Genomic DNA, 16,460 nt, shown 5'->3' with positions numbered 1-16,460 from the left:
TGAAGGACAAACACTTAGAAACCAGCCACTGTGTACTGAATCCTATCTGAGGGACAAACATTCAGAACTTCGTAGAAATGTTCTGGAATCCATTGTGAGGGGCAAAAACTAAGTAATCAGCAGCAGTGCTCTGGAATCCTTTGTGAGGGACAATCAAAGAGAACCCAGTATCAGTGTTGTGCAACACCTTATGAGGCAAAAACATTAAGATTCTCCTAGCAGTGTTCTGGAATCCAATGTGAAGGAAAAACATTCAAACTCTTTTAGCAGTGTTATGGAATCGTATGTGAGGGACAAACAATCAGACACTCGTAGCACTGTCCTGGAATCCTACGTGAGGGTCAAAGACTCAGAACACAGCAACAGTATTCTGGAAACCGTTGTAAAGGACTAACATTCTGACCCTCATTGCAGTGTTCTTGTATCCTATGTGAGGGTAACACTCAGAACGCAGCAGGAGTGCTCTGTAAATCTTTTTGAGGGGCAAATATAAAGACCCTTATAGTACTGTCCTGGAATCCTATGTGACGGACAAACAATCAGAACCCTGCAGCAGTGTTGTGGAATCCTACGTGAGGGACAAACACTCAGAACCCAACAGCAGTGTTCTGGAATCCTTTGTGAGGTACGAACTTTCAGATCCTTGTGGCAGTGTTCTGGAATCCTGTGTGACGGACAGAAACACAGATACCTGCAGGATTGTTCTGGAATACAATGTGAGGGACAAATACTCAAAACCCAGAAGCAGTGTTCTGGTATCCCATGTGAGGGACAAACATTCAGAGCCTCGTAGCTGTGTTCTGTAATCCTATGTGTGGGACAAACACACAGATCCCAGCAGCAGTGTTCCGGAATCCTATGTGAGGAACAAACACTCAGACCCCCGCAGCACTGTTCTGGAATCCTAGGTGAGGGACAGACATTCAGACCCTTGTAGTAGTGTTCTGGAATCCTATGTGAGAGACAAACACTAAGAACCATGCAGCACTGTTCTGCAATCCTTTGTGAGGGAAAAACGTTCAGACCCTCCTAAGAGTGTTCTGGAATCCTTTGTGAGGGAAAAACAAACTGAAGCCAGTAGCAGTGTTCTGGAATCCTTTCTGAGGGAAAAACATTCAGACCCTCGTAGCAGTTTCCTGGAATCTTATGTGAGGGACAAACTCTCAGAAATAAGCAGCAGTGTTCTGGAATCCTATTTGAGGGACAAACACTCAAAACCCAGCGACCATGTTCTGGAATCGTTTGTGGTTGACAAACATTCAGAATCTAGTGTCTGTGTCCTGGATTCCTATGTGAGGGTGAAACACTCTGAACCCTGCAGACGAGTTCAGGAGTCCCATGTGTCGGACAGACATTCAGACCCTTGTACCAGTGTTATGGGATCCTATGTGAGGTACAAACACTCAGAACCCAACATCTGTGTTCTGGAATTCTTAGAGAGGGACAAACACTCAGAACCCATCAACAGTGTTCTGGGATCCTATGTGAGGGAGAAAATCTCAGATCCCAGCAGCAGTGTTCTGGAAACCTTTGTGAGAGACAAGCATTCAGACCCTCTTAGCATGGTTCTGGATTGCTATGTGAGGTAAAAACACTCAGAACCCAGAAGCAGTGTTCAGGAATTTCATGTGAGGGACAGACATTCAGATCATCTCAGCAGTGTTCTGGAATCCTATGTGAGACACAAACACTCAGAACCCAGCAGCAGTGCTCTGCAATCCTTTGTGAGGGACAAACATTCAGACCCTCGTAGAAGTGTTCAGAATCTTTCGTGCGGTTCAAACATTCAGACCCTCATAGCAGTGTCCTGGAATCCTATGTGAGGGACAAAAACTGAGAAACAAGCAGCTGTGACTTGAAATCCTGTATGTGGGACAAACATTCAGACCACCGTAGCAGTGTTCTGGAATCCCATGTAAGGGAAAAACACTCAGAACCCAGCAGCAATGTTCTGGAATCCTATGTGAGGGACAAACTCTCAGAACAAAGCAGCTGCGTTCTGGAATCTTTTGTGAGGGACAAATATTCAGACCCTCGTTGCAGTTTTTTAAAATCCTATGTGAGAGACATACATATAGACCATCATAGCAGTATTCCTGAATCTTATGTGGGTGATAAACACTCAAAACCCAGCAGCAGTAATCTGGAATCCTATGTGAGGGACAAACATTCAGAACCCCGCAGCAGTGTTCAGGAATCCTATGTTAAGGACAAACACTCAGAACCCAGTGGCAGGTTTCTGGAATCCTATGTGAGGGACAAACATTCAGTGCCTCGTTGAAGTGTTCTGGAATGCTTTGGGAGAGACAAACCCTCAGAACCCATCAGAAGTGTTTTGGAAACCTATGTGAGGGACGAACATTCAGTCCTTGTAGCAGTGTCCTAAAATCCCATGTGAGGGACAAACACTAAACCCACCAGCAGTGTTCTGGAATACTACGTGAGGGACAAACATTCAGAAACCAACAAACAGTGTTCTGGAATGCCATGTGAGGCACAAGCATTCAGATGCTCGTAGCAGTGTTCTGGAATCCTATGTGAGGGAATACCCACAGAAACTACCAGCATTGTTCTGGAATCCTATGTGAGGGACAAAATTCAGACTCGTAGCAGAGTTCTGGAATCCTTTGTTATGGAAAATCCCTCAGAACACAATAGCAGTGTTCTGGAATCCTTTGTGGGGACAAACACTCAGAACCCTGCAGCAGCGTTCTGGAATCCTTTCTGAAAGACAGACATACAGAACTGCGTAACAGTGCTCTGGATTACTATATGAGTGACAAACACTCAGAACACAGCTGAAGTATTCTGTAATCCTATGTGAGGAACAAGTATGCAGACCTTCATAGCAGTGTTCTGCAACCCTATGTGTGATTCAAACAGTCAGAACCCAGTATCAGTGTTCTGAAAACCTTTTTGAGAGACAAATACTCAGACCCTCATAGCAGGGATCTGGAATCCTATGTGAGGCACAAACTCTCAGAACCCACCAGTAGTGTTCTGGAATCCTATGTTAGGGATAAACACTCAGAACCCAAGAGCCGTGTTCTGGAATCCTATGTGAGGGACAAACACTCAGAATATAGCAGCAGTGTTGAGGAATCCTATGTGAGGGAGAGCCATTCAGACACTCATAGATGTGTTCTGGAATCCTACGTGTGGGACAAACACAAAGAAATCTGCAGCAGTGCTCTGGAATCCTTTGTGAGGGACAAACAAACAGAACCCAGTAGCAGTGTTCTACAATCCTTCATGAGGGAAAAACATTCAGAACCTCGTAGAAGTGTTTGGGAATCCTAGGTGAGGGAAAAACATTCAGACCCTTGTAGCAGTGTTCTGCAATCCTATATGAGGGACAAACACTCAGAACCCAGCAGCAGTGTTCTGGAAACTTTTGAGACGGTAAAACATTCACCTTCGTAACAGTGTTCTGGAATCCTTTGTGAGGGAATAAGTTTCCGACCCTCGTAGCATTGTTCCAGAATTCAATATGAGGGACAAACACTCAGAACCCAGTAGCAGTGCTCTGGAACACTTTTTGAGGGATAAAAATTCAGACACTTATAGAAGTCTTCTGGAATACTATGTGAGGGACAAACACTCAGAATCCCGCAGCAGTGTTCTGGAATCCTGTGTGAGGGACAAACATTCAGAACCCACCAGCAGAGTCCTGGAATCCTATGTGAGCGACAAACTTTCAGAAATTCCTGGCAGTGTTCTGGAATTCTATGTGAGGGACAGACACTCAGATCCCAGCAGCAGTGTTCTGGAATCCAATGTGAGAGACAAACACTCAGAACCTTGCAGCAGTGTTCTAGAATCCTTTGTGAGGGACAAACACACAGAACCCAGCAGCAGTGTTCTGGAATCCTTTGTGAGGGACAAACATTCAGAACGTCGTAGCACTGTTCTGGAATACTATGTGAGGACAAACACTCAGAATCCAGCCACTGTGTACTGGAATCCTAACTGAGAGAAAACGTTCAGAACCTTATAGAAGTGTTCTGGAATCCTATGTGAGGGACAAACAATCAGAATCCAGCCACTATGTACTGGTATCCTATCTGAGGACAAACATTCAGAACCTCGTAGAAGTGTTCTGGAATCGTATGTGAGGGACAAACAAAAAGAACTCTGCAGCAGTGCTCTGGAATACTTTTTGAGGGACAAATAAACAGAACCCAGTAGCAGTGTTCTACAATCCTTCGTGAGGGAAATACATACAGACCCTTGTAGAAGTGTTCAGGAATCCTATGTGAGGGAAAAATATTCAGATCCTCGTAGCAGTGTTCTGGAGACCTATATGAGGGACAAACACTCAGAACCCAGCAGTAGTGTTCTGGAATCCTTTGAGGGGGAAAAACATTCACACATTCATAACAGTGTTCTGGAATCCTATGTGAGGGAAAAACATTCAGACACTTGTACCATTGATCCGGAATCCAATATGAGGAACAAACTCTCAGAACACAGCTGCAGTGTTCTAGAATCCTTTGTGAGGGAGAAACATTCATACACTCGCAGCAGTGTTGAGGAATCCTCTGTGAGGGACAAACACTCAGAACCTTCCAGCAGTGTTCTGGAATCCTATGTGAGAGGCAAACACTCAGAACCCAGCAGCAGTGTTCTGGAATCCTATGTGAGCGACAAACCTTCAGTACTTCGTAGCAATGTTCTTGAATTCTTTGTGAGGTGCAAATATTCAGAACCCAACAACAGTGTTCTGAAATCCTAAGTGAGGGACAAAAACTCAGAACACAGCAGCATTGTTCTGGAATCCTATGTGAGGGAAAAACTTTCAGACCCTCGTGGTAGTGTTCTGGAATCCTATATGGGGAACAAACCCCAGAACAAGCAGCAGTGTTCTGGAAAACTTTGGGAGTGAAAAACAGTAACACCCTCGTAACAGTGTTCTGGCATCCTATGTAAGGGTGAAACATTCAGACCATCGTAGCAGTGTTCTGGAATCCAATATGAGGGACAAACACTCAGAACCCTGTAGCAGTGTTCTGGAACTCTTTGTGAGGGATAAACATTCAGACACTCTAAGCATTGCTCTGGAACCCTATGTGAGGGACAAACACTCAGAACATCAGCTGTGTTCTGGAATCCTATGTGAGCGACAATCTTTCTGACCTTCATAGCAGTGTTCTGGAATTCTATATGAGGGACAAACAGTCAGAAGCCAGAAGCAGGGCTCGAATTCTAAGTGGCAGACAAACACTGAGAACACAGCATCAGTGTTCTGGAATCCTATGTGAGGCACAACCACTCAGAACCCAGCATCAGTGTTCTACAATCCTTTGTGAGAGACAAATATTGAGACCCCAGCAGCAGTATTCTAGAATCCTTTGTGAGGCATAGACATTCAGACCCTCGTAGCAGTGTTCTTGAATCCTATGTGAGGGACAAACACTCAGAACCCAGCAGCTGTGTTCTTGAATCCTATGTGAGGGACAAACTCTCAGAACCCAGCAGCAGGGTTCTGGAATCCTATGTGAGTGACAAACTTTCAGAATTTCGTAGCAGTGTTCTGGAATCCTATGTGAGTGACAAACTTTCAGAATTTCGTAGCAGTGTTCTGGAATTCTATGTGAGGGCAAAACACTCAGAATCCAGCAGCAGTGTTCTGGAGTCCTAAGTGAGGGACAACACTCAGAATCCAGCAGCAGTGTTCTGGAGTCCTAAGTGAGGGACAACACTCAGAACCCAGGAGCAGTGTTTTGGAATCCTATGGCAGGGATAAACACTCACAACTCAGCAGCAGTGTTCTAGAATCCTTTGTGAGAGACAAACACTCAGAATCCAGCAGCAGTGTTCTAGAATCATTTGTTAGGGACAAACATTCAGAGCTTCGTAGCAGTATGGAGCAATTTTATGTGAGGGAAAAACATTCAGAATCCAGCAACTGTGTACTGCAATCCTATGTGAGGGCAGACATTCTGAAAGTCATAGAAGTGTTCTGGAATCCTATGTGAGGGACAAACAATAAGAAATCTGCAGCAGTGCTCTGGAATCCTTTGTGAGGGACAAACAAACAGAACACAGTAGCAGTGTTCTGCAATCCATTGTGAGGCAAAAACCATCAGATACTCTTAGCCGTGTTCTGGAATGCTATGTGAGGGAAAAACGTTCAGACCTCATAGCAGTGTTCTCGAATCCTATATGAGGTACAAACACTCAGAACCAAGCAGCAGTGCTCTGGAATCCTTTGGGAAGGAAAAATATTCACACCTTCATAACCGTCTTCGGGAAACCAATTTGAGGGAAAAACATTCAGACCCTCGTAGCATTGTTCTGTAATAGAATATAAGGGACAAACACTCAGAACCCAGTAGCAGTGTTCTGCAACCCTTTGTGAGGGATAAACATTCAGAACCTCGTAGCAGTTTTCTGGAATCCCATGTGATGGACAAACACTAAGAAACTAGCAGCAGTGTTCCAGAGTCTTATATGAGCGACAAACTTTCAGAACTTCGCAGCAGTGTACTAGAATTCTATGTGAGGGACAAACACTCAGAACCCAGAAGCAGTGTTCTGTGATCCTAAGTGAGAGACAAACACTCAGAATCCATCAGCAGTGTTCTGGAATCGTAAGTGAGGGACAAACACTCAGAACCCAACAGCAGTGTTCTAGAATCCTATGTGAGGGACAAACACTCAGAACCACGGAGTAGTGTTCAAGAATCCTTTGTGAGGGAAAAAGACTCTTACACCAGCAGCATTGTTCTAGAATCCTTTGTGAGGTACAAACATTCAGAACCTCATAACAGTGTTCTGGAATCCCATGTGAGGGACAAACACTCAGAATCCAGGCACTGTGTACTATAATCCTATATGAGGGCAAACATTCAGAATTGTGTAGAAGTTTTCTGGAATCATCTGTGAGGGACAAACACTAAGAATTCTTCAGCACTGCTCTGGAATCCTAAGTGAGGGAAAAACATTCAGACTCTCATGGCAGTGTTATCGAATCCTATGTGAGGGACAAACACTCAGAACCCAGCAGCAGTCTTCTGGAACCCTTTGGGAAGGAAAAACATTCACACCCTCCTAACAGTGTTCTGGAATCCTATGTGAAGGAAAAATATTCAGACCCTCTTAGCAATGTTCTGAAATCCGATATGAGTGACAAACACTCAAAGAACAGTACAAGTGTTCTGGAAAATTATGTGAGGGATAAACAATCACACCCCCATGGCAGTGTTCTGGAATCCCATGTGAGGGACAAACACTCAAAACCCAGCAGCAGTGTTCTGGAATCCTATGTGAGGGACAAACACTCAGAACCCAGCAGCAGTGTTCTGGAATCCTGTGTGAGTGACAAACTTTCAGTACTTCGTTGCAGTGTACTGGAATTCTATGTGAGGGACAGACACTAAGAACCCAGCAGCAGTGTTATAGAATCAGTTGTGAGAGACAAACATTCAGAACCTCGTAGCAGTATTCTGGAATCCTACGTGAGGGACAAACACTCAGAACCCTGCAGCAGTGTTCTGGAATCCTACATGAGCGACAAACTTTCAGACCTTCGTTGCAGTGTTCTGGAATTCTAGCTGAGGGACAAACATTCAGAAGCCAAAAGCAGTGTTCTGGAATTCTAAGTGAGGGACAAACACTCAGAAACCAGCGGCAGTGTTCTATAATCCTCTGTGAGGGTTAAACCCTGAGAAACGAGCAACAGTGTTCTAGAATCCTTTGTGAGGGGCAAACACTCACAAACCAGCAGCAGTGTTCTATAATCCTTTGTGGGGGAGAAATATTCAGAATCTCGTACCAGTGTTCTAGAATTATATGTGTGGGACAAACACTCAGAACCCAGCAGCAGAGTTCTGGAATCCTATGTGAGGGACAAACACTCAGAACCCAGCAGCAGTGTTGTGGAATCCTAAGTGAGTGACAAACCTTCAGAACTTCGTAGCAGTGTTGTGGAATTCTGTGTGACGAACAAACACTCAGAAGCCAGCTGCAGTGTTCTGCAATTCTAAGTGAGGGACAAACACTGAGAAACCAGCAGCAGTGTTCTGGACTCCTATGTGAGGGACAAACACTCACAACCCTGCAGCAGTGTTCTAGAATCCTTTGTGAGGGTAAAACACTCAGAACACAGCAGCAGTGTTCTGGAATCCTTTGTGAGGGACAAACATTCAGAACCTCGTAGCTGTGTTCTGGAATCCTATGGGAGGGGGGTCAAACACTCAGAATCCAGCCACTGTGAGGTGGAATACTATCTGATGGGAAACATTCAGATCCTCATTGAAGAGTTCTGGAATCCTAAGTGAGGGACAAACACTAAGAAATCTGCAACAGTGCTCTGGAGTACTTTATGGGGGACAAACAAACAGAAACCTGTAGCAGTCTTCTTCAATCCTTTGAGGGAAAAGCATTCATACCCTCATAGACGGGTTCTCGAATCCTATATGAGGGAAAAACATTCAGATCCTCGTATTAGTGTTCAGGAACCACATATGAGTTAGAAACCTTCACAACCCAGCAGCAGTCTTTTGGAATCATTTGGTAGGGAAAAACATTCACACTCTCGCAACAGTGTTCTGGGACCCTATGTGAGGGAAAACATTCAGACCCTCGTAGCATTTCTCTGGAATCCAATATGAGGGACAAACCCTAAGAAAACCACAGCAGTGCTCTGGAATCCTTTGTGACGGACAAACCCCAAGAAAACCACAGCAGTGCTCTGGAATCCTTTGTGAGGGACAAAAAAACAGAACCCAGTAGCAGTATTCTACAATCCTTTGTGAGGGACAAACAATCAGACCCTATTAGCAGTGTTCTGGAATCCCATGTGAGCGACAAACTTTCAGAACTTCGTAGCAGTGTACTGGAATTCTATGAGAGATACAAACACTCAGAATCCAGCAGTATTGTTCTGGAATTCTAAGTGAGGGAAAAACACTCAGAACCCAGCGGCAGTGTTCTGGAATCCTATGTGAGGGACAAATCCTCAGAACCCAGCAGCAGAGTTCTAGAATCATTTGGGAGGGAAAAATTGTCACATCCTCGTAGCATTGTTCTGGAATCCAATGTGAGGGAAAAAAATTCACAACTTCGTAGCATTGTTCTGGAATCCAATAAGAGGGACAACACTCAGAACCCAGTAGCAGTGTTCTGGAAACCTTTGGAAGGGATAAACATTCAGACCCTCGTAGCAGTGTTCTGGAATCCTATGTGAGGTACAAACACTCAGAACCCAGCAGCAGTGTTCTGGTACCCTATGTAAGCGACAAACTTTCAGAACTTTGAAGCAGTGTTGTGTAATTCTAAGTGAGGGACAAACACTCAGAAACCATCAGCAATGTTCTGGAATCATAAGTGAGGGACAAACACTCAGAAGCCAGCAGCAGTGTTCTAGAATCCTTTGGGAGAGAAACACATTCACACCCTCTTAACATTGTTCCAGAATCGTATGTGAGGGAAAGACATTCAGACCCTCGTAGCATTGTTCTGGATTCCAATATGATGGACAAACAATCAGAACCTAGTAGCAGTGTTCTGGATCCCTTTGTGAGGGATAAACATTCAGACCCTCGTAGCGTTGTTCTGGATTCCAATATGATGGACAAACAATCAGAACCCAGCAGCAGTGTTCTGGAATGCTTTGTGAGCGACAAACAATCAGAAACCAGAACCAGTGTTCTAGAATCTTTTGTGAGAGAGAAATATTTAGAGCCTCGTAGCAGTGTTCTGGAATCCTATGTGAGTTAAAAACACTATGAATCCAGCCCCTGTGTACTGGAATCCTAACTGATGGCAAACATTCAGAATCTCGTAGAGGTGTTCTGGAATCCTATGTTAGGGAGACACAATAAGAAATCTGCAGCAGTACTGTGGAATCCTTTGTGTGGGACAAACAAGCAGAACCCAGTAGCAGTGTTCTACAGTCGTTTGTGAGGGAAAAACATTCACAACCTTGTAGCAGTGTTCTGGAATGCTATGTTAGGGAAAAACATTCAGACCCTCATAGCAGTGTTCTGGAATACTTTATGAGGGACAAAGACTGAGAACCCAGCAGCAGAGCTCTGGATTCCTTTGGGAGGGAAAATCATTCACACCCTCACATCAGTATTTTGGAATCCTACATGGGGGAATAACTCTCAGAACCCTGCAGCACTTTTCTGGAATCCTATGTGTGGGCCAAATGCTTAGAACAAAGTAGCAGTGTTCTGGAATCCTATGGGAGTGACAAACTTTCAGAAATTCCTAGCAGTGTTCTGGAATTCTATGTAAGGGACATACACTCAGAACACAGCAGCAGTGTTCTGGAATCCTAAGTGAGAGACAAACACTCAGAACCCAGCAGCAGAGTTCTGGAGTCCTTTGTGAGGGACAAACACTAAGAAATCTGCAACAGTGTTCCAGAGTCCTTTGTGAGGGAGTAACAAATAGAACACAGTAGCAATGTTCTACAATTCTTTTTGATGGAAAAACTTTGAGACCCTCGTAGCAGTGTTGCGGAATTCTTTGCGAAGGAAAAGCATTCAGACCCTCGTAGCAGTGTTGTGGAATGCTATATGAGGGACAAACACTCAGAACCCAGCAGCAGTGTTTTGGAATCCTTTGGGAGGGAAAAACATTCACATCCTCGTAACAGTGTTCTCAAATACTATGAGAGGGAAAAACATTCCGAACCTCGTAGCATTGTTCTGGAAACGAATATAAGGGACAAGCACTGACAATCCAGTATCAATGTTCTGGAAGCCTTTGTGAGGAATAATCATTCAGACCCTAGTAGCAGTGTTCTGGAATCCCAAGCGGTGTTTTGGAATCCTATGTGAGCGACAAACTTTCAGAAATTAATAGCATTGTTCTGGAATTCTATGTGAGGGACAAACACTCAGAATCCAGTAGCAGTATTCTGGAATCCAAAGTATGGGACAAACACTCTGAACCTATCAGCAGTGTTGTATAATCCATTGTGAGGGACAAACACTCGAAACCCAGCAGTAGCGTTCTAGAATCCTTTGTGACGACCAAACATTCAGAACCTCGTAGAGGTTTTCTGGAGTACAACGTGAGGGATAAGCCCTCAGAATCCAGCCACTGTGTACTGTAATCCTATCTGAGGGTCAACGTTCAGAATCTCGTAGAAGTGTTCTGCAATCCTATGTGGGGGACAAACACTAAGAAATCTGCAGCACTGCTCTGGAATCCTTCGGAAGGGAAAAACAAACAGAACCCAGTAGCAGTGTTCTACAATCCTTTGTGAGGAAAAAAGATTCAGACACTTGTAGCAGTGTTCTGGAATCCTATGTGAGGGAAAAACATTCAGTCCCTCGTAGCAGTGTTTTGGAATCCTATATGTGGGAAAAACACTCAGAACCCAGGAGCAATGTTCTGGAATCCTTTGGGAGGGACAAATAAAGAGAACTCAGTAGCAGTGTTCTACAATCCTTTGTGAGGGAAAAACATTCAGACCCTCGTAGCATTGTTCTGGAATCCAAAGTGAGGGACAAATACTGAGAACCCAGCAGCAGTGTTCTGGAATCCTAAGTGAGGGACAAACATTCAGAACGTCGTAGCAGTGTTCTGGAATCCTATGTGGGGGACAAACACTCAGATTCCAGCCACTGTGTACTGTCATCCTATCTGAGGGATCCAGTGTTCTGGAATCCTAAGTGAGGGAAAGACTTTCAGATCCTCATACCAGTGTACTGGAATCCTATATGATGAACAAACAGTCAGAACCCAGCAGCAGTGTTCTGGAATCCTTTGGGAGAGAAAAACTTTCACACCCTCTTAACAGTGTTCTGGAATCCTATGTGCGGGAAAGACATTCAGACCCTTGTAGAATTGTTCTGGAATCCAATATGACGGACAAACACTCAGAACCCAGTAGCAGTGTTCTGCAACAATTTTTGAGGGATAAACATGCACACCGTCGTAGCAGTCTTCTGTATTCCTACTTGAGGGACAAGCACTCAGATCCCCGCTGCTGTGTTCTGGAATCCTATGTGAGGGACAAACACTCAGAACCTAGCAGCAGTGTTGTAGAATCCTTTGTGAGTGACAAACACTCAGAAACCAGCAGTAGTGTTCTAGAATGGTAGGTGAGGGACAAACATTCAGAACCTCGCAGCAGTGTTCATTAATCCAATGTGAGGTACAAAAACTCAGAATCCAGCCACTGTGTAATGGAATCCCATATGTGGGCAAACATTCCGAACCTCATAGAAGTGTTCTGCAATCCTATGTGAGGGAGAAACAGTAAGATATCTGCAGTAGTGCTCTGGAATCCTTTCTAAGGGACAAACAAACAGAACCCAGTTGCAGTGTTCTACAATCGTTTGTGAGGGAAAAACATTCAGACGCTCGTAGCAGTGTTCTGGAATCCTATCTTACAGAAAAACTTTCAGATCCTCGTAGCAGTGTTCTGGAATCCTACATGTGGACAAACACTCAGAACCCAGAAGCAGTGTTCTGGAATCCTTTGGAAGGGAAAAATATTCCAACCTTCGTAACAGTGTTCTGGAATCCTATGTGAGGGAAAAACAATCAGACCCTCGTAACGTTGTTCTGGAATTCAATAAGAGCGACAAACACTCAAAACCCAGTAGCAGTGTTTTGGAACCCTTTGTGAGGGATAAACATTCAGACACTTGCAGCAGTATTCTGGAATATTATGTGAGGGACAAACACACAGAACCCAGTAGCAGTGTTCTGGAATTCCATGGGTGGATCAAACACTCAGAACCCAGCAGCAGTGTCCTGGAATCGTATGTCAGTGAAAAACTTTCACAATTTCATAGCAGTGTTCTGGAATTCTATGTAAGAGACAAACATTCAGAACTCAGCAGCTGTGTTCTGGATCCTAAGTGAAGGACAAACACTCAGAACCCAGCAGCAGTGTTCTGGAATCCTTTGTGAGGGACAAACACTCAGAACCCAGCAGAAGTGTTCTAGAATACTTTTTGAGGAAAAAGCGTTCAGAACCTCGTAGCAGTGTTGTGGAATCCTATGTGAGGGATAAACACTCATAATCCAGCCACTGTGTACTGGAATCCTATCTGAGAGCAAACTTTCAAAACCTCGTAGAAGTATTCTAGATTCCTATGTGAGGAACAAACACTAAGAAATCTGCAGCAGTGCTCTGGAATCCTTTTTTAGGGACAAACAAACAGAACCCAGGAGCAGTGTTCTACAATCCTTTGTGATGGAAAAACATTGAGACACTCATAGCAGTGTTCTGGAATCCTTTGTGAGGGAAAATATTCAGAACCTCGTAGCAGTTTTCTGGAATCCTATATGAGGGACAAAAACTCAGAACCCAGCAGCAGTGTTCTGGAATCCTTTGGGAGGGAAAAACATTCACACTCTCATAACAGTGTTCTGGAATCCTATATGAGGGAAACACGTTCCCACCCTTGTAGCATTGTTCTGGAATCCAATATGAGGGACACTCAGAACCCATTAGCAGTGTTCTGGAACCCTTTGTGAGGGATAAACATTCAGACCCTCGAAGCACTGTTCTGGAATCCTATGTGAGGGACAAACACACATAACCCAGCTGCAGTTTTCTGGCATCCTATGTGAGGGACAACAACTCAGAACCCAGCAGCAGTGTTCTAGAATCTTTTGTGAGGAACAAACATTCAGAACGTCATAGCAGTGTTCTGGAATCCTATGTGAGGGACAGACACTCAGAGTCCAGCCACTGTGTAATGGAATCCCATCTGAGAGCAAACATTCAGAAGCTCATAGAAGTGTTCTGGAATCCTATGTGAGAGACAAGCAGTAAGAAATCTGCAGCAGAGCTCTGGAATCTTTTGTGAGGGACGAACAAACAGAACCCAGTAGCAGTGTTCTACAATACTTTGTGTGGGAAAAATATTCAAACCCTCGTTGCAGTGTTCTTGAATCCTATGTGAGGTAAAAACATTCAGACCCTTGTAGCAGCGTTCTCGAATCCTATATGAGGGACAAAAACCTAGAACCCAGCAGCTGTGTTCTGGAATCCTTTGGGAGTGTAAAACATTCACAGCCTCATAATAGTGTTGTGGATTCCTATGTGAAGGAAAAACATTCAGAGCCTCGTAGCATTGTTCTGGAATCTAATATGAGGGACAAACACTCAGAACCCAGAAGCAGCATTCTGGACCCCTTTCTGAGGTATAAACATTCAGACCCTCGCAGTAGTGTTCTGGAATCCTATGTGAGGGACAAACACTCAGAGCCCAGCAGTGTTCTGGAATCTTATGAGTGGGAGAAACACTCAGATCCCAGCAACAGTGTTCTGGAATCCTGGGTGAGGAACATGCTTTCAGATGTTCCGAGCACAGTTCTAGAATCATATGTATGGGACAAACACTCAGAACCCAGCAGCTGTGTTCTGCAATCCTATGTGAGGGACAAACACTCATAACCCACAAGCAGTGCCCTGGAATCCTTTGTGAGGGACAAACTGTCAGATACAGGTAGAAGTGTTCTGGAATTCCATTTGATGGAGAAACTCTCAGAACCCAGCAGCAGAGTTCTAGAATTCAATGTGAGAGACAATCTCCCATAACCTAGCAGCAGTTTTCTGCAATCCTATGTGAGGGACAAACTCTCAGAACTCAGCAGCAGTGTTCTGGAACTCAATAACAGGGACAAACCCTCAGATACCAGCAGCAGTTTTCTGGAATCCTATGTTTGGGACAAACCCTCAGAATCCAGAGGAAGTGTTCTGCAATCCTTTTTGAGAGACAAAATTCATACCTTGTAGCAGTGTTCTGGAATCCTATGAGGGAGATAAACACTCAGAACCCAGCAGCAGTGTTCTGGAATCCTTTGTGAAGGACAAGCATTCAGACCCTCCTAGCTATATACAGGAATCCTATGTGAGGGACAAACCCTCTGAATCCAGCAGTACTATTCTGGAATTATATATGAAGGACAAACACTCAGAACCTAGCAGCAGTATTCTAGAATCATTCATGAGGGACGAACACTCAGAACCCAGCACCAGTGTTCTGGATACCGATTTGAGGACCAACACTTAGGAAACTGCAGCAGTGTTCTGCAATCCTATGTGAGGGACAAACACTAAAAACCCAGCAGCAGTGTTCTTGTATCCTATTGATTGTAAAACATACAGAACCCAGCAGAACTGTTCGGTAATCCTATGTGAGTGACAAACACTCACAACCCAGCAGCAGTGTTCTGGAATCATTTGTGAGGGACAAACACTCAGAACTCAAAAGCAGTGTTCTGGAATCCCTTTGAGGGACAAACATTCATACCTTCATAGCAGTGTTATCGAATCATATGTGAGGGACAAACATTCAGAACCCAGCAGCACTGTTCTGGAATAGTTTGTGAGGAACAAACTTACAGACCATCTGAGCAGAGTTCTGGAACCTTAAGTGTGGGATAAACACTCAGAACCCAGCAGCTGTGTTCTGCAATCTATTTTGAGGGACAAACACTCAGAACCCACAAGCGGTGCTCTGAAATCCTTTGTGAGGGAAAAACATTTAGAACCCTGTAGCATTGTTCCGGAATCCCATGTCATGGACATATCCTTAGAACACAGCAGCAGAGTTCTAGAATTCTATCTGAGACAAACCGTCATAACCTAGCAGCAGTATTCTGCAATCCTATATGAGGGACAAACTCTCAGAACCCAGCATCAGCGTTCTGGAACTCAATGACAGGGACAAACCTTCTGATCCAAGCAGCAGTTTTCTGGAATTCTATGTGAAGGACAAACACTCAGAGTCCAGCAGCAGTGTTGTGGAATCCAGTGTGAGGGAGACACACTCAGAACACCGCAGCAGTATTCTCAAAAACTATGTGAAGGACAAACCCTCAGAACCTAGCAACTGTGTTCTGCAATCCTTTGTGAGAGACAAAGGATTTCATCCCTTGTAGCAGTGTTCTGGAATCCTATGTGAGGGACACACACTCAGAACCCAGCAGCAGTGTTCTGGAATCCTTTGTGAGGGGCAAGAATTCAGACCCTCTTAGCAATGTTCTCGAATCCTTTGTGAGGAACAAACCCTCTGAACCGAGCAGCAGTGTTCTGGAATTATATTTGAAGGACAAACACTCAGAACCTAGCAGCAGTGTTATGGAATCCTATGTGCGGGGCAAATCCTCAAATCCAGCAGCAGTGTTCTGGAATCCTATCTGAGGGCAAAGATTCAGACTCTAGAATCAGTGTTCTGGAATCCTATGTGAGAGACAAACTTTCAGACCTTCGTAGAAGTGTTCTGGAATCCTGTGTGAAGGAAAAACACCCAGAAAACAGTAGAAGTGATCTGGAATCCAATGTGAGAGACAAACACTCGGAACCCAGCAGCAGTGTTATGGAATTATATGTGAAGGACAAACACTCAGAACCTAGCAGCAGTGTTATGGAATTCAGTGTAAGGGACAAACCCTCAGATCCCAGCAACAGTGTTCTGGAATCCTATCTAAGGTCAAACACTCAGATCCCAGCAGCAGTGTTCTGGAATCTTTTG

This window comes from Pongo abelii, chromosome 21 (genome assembly GCF_028885655.2).
Source record: "Pongo abelii isolate AG06213 chromosome 21, NHGRI_mPonAbe1-v2.0_pri, whole genome shotgun sequence".
In the NCBI taxonomy this organism is placed as follows: Eukaryota; Metazoa; Chordata; class Mammalia; order Primates; family Hominidae; genus Pongo; species Pongo abelii.
This window is presented reverse-complemented; position numbering follows the sequence as displayed.